The sequence below is a fragment of the Camelus dromedarius genome, chromosome Y (genome assembly GCF_036321535.1).
Source record: "Camelus dromedarius isolate mCamDro1 chromosome Y, mCamDro1.pat, whole genome shotgun sequence".
NCBI classification, from domain to species: domain Eukaryota; kingdom Metazoa; phylum Chordata; class Mammalia; order Artiodactyla; family Camelidae; genus Camelus; species Camelus dromedarius.
This window is the reverse complement of record NC_087473.1, coordinates 19,001,976-19,006,861: the sequence shown is the minus strand read 5'-3', so window position 1 is coordinate 19,006,861 and position 4,886 is coordinate 19,001,976.

Here is a 4,886-nt window from a genome sequence, read left to right as displayed (position 1 = left end):
AACTTCCCAATGAAATCTTGGTAACTTTTATTAGGAAATCTTACTAAATGAGATTTATCTCAGGGAAAAATTGGGCAAGAATACAGAGAGCAATATGGAAAATACTAAGAAATGTGAACTGACCTGTTAAAATAGGACATTAAAAAAAAAACCCTAAAATAAGGCTGAGAACAGAAACTCACAGGGGTACTTAGCGTGAGGGAAACTTCTGATCACTGGGGAAATAACTAATCAATTTGTGGTAGTAGAAAAACCATTTTAATGTTCAGGTCAAGGAAGATTTCATTTCCACGTCCTACCATAGAGCAAGTGAGTTACAAATGTCTTGAGTTTTGATATTTAAAAATGAAAACTATTACAAAAGCAAGCAGGGAAATATCTAATCTTAGAATGAAGAAGGACTTTTAAACATAACAAAAGGGTAAAAAGAAAAAAAAAGGAAAAAAATGAGAACTACAGTGACCAACTATTTTGAAAACATCTGCCGTTCTATAAAAAAAAAAAAAAACTGAAAAAAAAGATGACGGCTAAAAAAATTAATTATCTGCTGAATTTAGAACAAGTGTTAATGCCTTGTTGTGTACTTGCTGTATTTAGCACGTGTTAATGGTTTGTTATGTAAATTATTCTCATTACTCAGAAACCAAAGTTCTAAACAGCCCAAAAGCTAGTAAGTGATCCCTTTATGAAACAGCCAAGTTATGTATTTTGGCTGTTAATTAAAAAGCATTAAAGGTACAAAATACATTGCTGTCTTTGAGGATGAAACTAGGGGTTGTGACAGTGAGAGCCTTTCTTGGGCAAACGTGTTGGGAAACCAGATCCTCGTACGCCAATATGGCGGCAGTAGGAACTGGGAAACCCTCCCAGGGTTTTGGGAAAACCTGAAACGTTTCCACTTGCCAAATGGTTGGCAGGAACCTTAACTATATTCATATCCCTCGCTGTAGCAATGATAGATGTCAGAATTTCAGAGATTTATGGGAGAGTCTTGGCAGAGATGGCCAACAACGGGGAACAATGTAGCTATTCCCACAAAGATAGGGTGAAGCACCATGTCCATTAATGGACTCCATGTCCAGCCATTGAAAGAGGTGTTAGTCTGACTAATAACATTGGGATATGAAAGTCATACATTGTTATGTGGAAAATAAATGGATTTAAAGCCATATGGTTTGACTTATAAGCAGAACTGTTATATATATGTGTGTGTCTATATATATATATTTTGCACACACACTTACCAAAATCTGAGCATGTTTAGAGTGTTTATTCCTTAGGTAATGAATGGGATTGTGAATTTTTTGTATGAATACTTTCTGGTTTTCCTACATTTCTATATCTGATTATTTATAAAATGTATAAGACAAAAGAAGGCTTTACATAAATTCAGTATGCTACAAGCTTTCTATGTGAAAACACTAGAAATTTGATCTTTCTCGCCAAAAAGGCTCCCCACCCCCAGTCAGATCTGCCTTCTTTCTGGCCAAATCCTGTCTTTCCAAGCAACCTGGCCTCATGGTGGGTGGCCTTCTGTGTAATATTCTGGTTTCTGCTGGACGGATGTCAAGAAAGGTTATTTTTTCCCCATTTTGAAATGTACTCAATGCAATATTTTCTGTAGGAAAAATCTCAGTGGGTTTTTATTTTAATTATTAGTTTAAATCCCAGCTTTGAAAAAATGTCTCATTTTCCAGAATCAACAGTAAGAAAATGAAATGGCAGTGGATACTAATCCAGTCCTCTGAAAACTGTGTTTGTTTATATCTTCCTCTTTAACTATTCATTTAAATAGACCTCCAGTTCCTGCCATAGTCCAGGAAAAAAAAAAGGGGGGGGGGTTTACACAGAATCTATTTTTATAATCATTCAAAGCCAAATCCTGAGGAAATCTATAAACTCCACTGCTTCATCCAGATTCTGAAAATGTATCATTGAATTATTTTGACATATTTCACAAGAGCTTATACAACATAAAATAACAGAAAGAGACTGTGAACCTTCACGGTACACATGGAATCTCTTGGATTCCTCTGTTTGCTTTTGTTATTACTGTTTTTAAATTCATGTTGCCAGACATTAATGGAAAACGGTCTTGTTTTTTTCCTTCCAAAGGCAGCATGTCCACATTTATTTTTAATAAAAGAAAGTTGAATTAGGTTTTTCGCCAACAATGCAGCACTACTCCCAATCTTCTCATGAGTTTGTAAAAATTGAAATATAATTTCCTCGTTCTCTTTTTTAAATGATAAAGGGGGAGTCAGGGTCTGGACTTGCTGACTGAGGCACCGTGGAAAGGTTTAATGTACGCCATGTTTAATAATCTAAAAACTTTAGCCTAGACTTCAGACAGTATTTCTACGCCACTGATAGTCCAGAAGAATCAGGGCTGGCCGCAGAATCCCATGAACTAGAATAAAGATGTAATACTGACAGTTCCTTTGTTATCTATTAAATCATGTATATGAAAGACTTTGAAAATTTACAACTCATGTACAAATGTCAATCCACCAAGATGATGCTAAGAATGGTCCTTTTTTTTCCACTTTGAAGAGCTAAGATGGTTCTCAAGAGGCATGGTGGTTATCGTAGCACAATGGAGCCCACAGGGCACGTCCTGCCAGGTGTTTTGGGTCCACAGTGATTCAGGGACTCAGGTTCCGCCCATCTTGTGGCTCTCTCGTCCCCTAGTGTCTTACAACCTCTTTATTCAGTTGGCGGATGGGAACAAAGCCATCCTCGCTTCTCCACCTTCTCTGCCTGGAAGGGACACACAGCATTGGTGAGAATTAGGCAAGTGACCACACCTCGAGGCAAAGGAGCCTGGGAAATGTAGTTTCTGCCTGGGAAGCTGTCCTCCCACCAATATGGCAGCCAGTGCTTGAGGCTTGGGGGCCAGGTAACCACCTCTGCCTCAGGGCAAATGCATCCCGGTTGCTGTTTTAGCAGATGAATGAACTAGGTACTCAGTAACTGGGAGCCAGCTTACAGCGAGGTGGAATGGCTTCTTAAATGTGTCTTCTGGGCAGTAAAATGTGGGACATTCCCCCCCAAAAAATACAACAGAGATTTTTAAAATTCATTTTTTGAGGGTTGAAAATGTCCCTCAAGTTATGTATTCTTTCCTGTGTATGACTTTCTGGGTTACCCACCTGTATAGTTGGAACCCCATCTGTTCATTTCTCCATCTATTATTACATTCCCCCACCAGAGAAAGAAAAAAAGACATTTAAAATAAGAAGTAACTATTAAAAAGATGCTAGGATATGTGAACGTACCTGGCTACTACTCAGGAGGGTGGCATTCTCTCCTGCGGATGGAAGGCTTTTTATAAACAGAGGAGAGTTATCTGTACAGGTGAGACGCTGTAACTGGAACAAATGAATCCTGGACAATAGGTTGATAGTGTGTGGACCAGGCCCAGGCGAGCAGTGGTGAGCAGAGTATGAGATGTATGTGACTATTTTGCGCAGTAAAGGATTCAGCAGGAAATTTAAAATTGATTTAATAAGATACCCAAATAGGAGTCCTTGACTCTTCAATTCCAATACATACTCATGTATATATAACCTTACATTCATGTATATCGTACACATTTACATATTATATACTGTATCTATGTTATCTATGTATCATCTAACCATGTAACTATCTGTCTGTCCGTCTGTCCCCATCCGTCTGTCCATCTAATCCATCCATCCATCCGTCTAATCTATTTATCTATCATCTATCAATCTATCCATCCATACATCCATACATGTAATCTATCTGCTATCTCTCTATCTACCTACCTATCTATCTAATCTATGTATCTAACTATCATTTATCTAACTATCATGTATCTATATATCATCTATCTGTCTAACTATCTATGTATCTATGTTAGGTATTGTCTACCTGTCTATCAGTGAATCATATCTGTCTGTCTATCTATCTATCTATCCATCCATCAATTCTATCTATCTATATCTATTATTAATCTAACTATCATCTATCTATGTATCATCTATCTATCTTCGTATTTGTATCTATTTAACATCTATGGCAGTGGTTCTCATCTAGGGGTGATTAGGGGGCATTGAAAATACCTGGACCCCTTCTTCCATGTCACACCTGGAGTGGAGGATGCTACTGGCATCTAGTAGACGTAGCTTATGGATGTTGCTAAACACCCAACAATGAACAGGACAGCCCCCAGCCCAGAAAATGATCCAGCCGCAACCATCTGCAGTGCAAATATTGAGAAACCCTGCCCCAGATGAAGGGCTTCACTATGGAGCATGAGCTCTTCAAGCAGGATGTATCTCCTGCACATCTGGTTACCCCTGGGCCCCACCCTGGTACCTGGCACACGGTGAGGGCTGTGCAGTTATACTCAAGCATGTAATTAATGAGTGAGTGTGTCTGTGCTTCCCACAGTCATGAAAAGCCAAGCTCTCTTTTGTTTCAATGACTGCCAGTCTTTCAAGATTGGCAGCGCTACCAAAAGTCACATTCTTCCCGCATATTTACCTTGAGTTTGCTTTCTCTTTCCTCTCGGGGGAAGCAAAAGAATGCCGTGCTTGTATATTTGAGGAATACTGGTACGTGGATCCAAGATATCTCTTTCCTAAAGCATACTGTCTGAGGATTGCTGTGGCACCATTTGTCCACCCTCAAATTGTCTTGCTTCATAATGGAACCGTCACCATAGGGGGCCGCGGGTCCCTGTCAAAGAGATCGCTGGGCCCACTACCTTTCACCCAGCTTCCTTGCCTGTCAAACCTTCGCAAAGAACAGAATAATTCCAATATGGTGAATAAAAGCAATTTTTCAACCAATCTGATTTAAACCCCAAATCACGTTGAAGTGCTTTTGCCCTTGAAAATACTGTCGTCGTTGCCCAG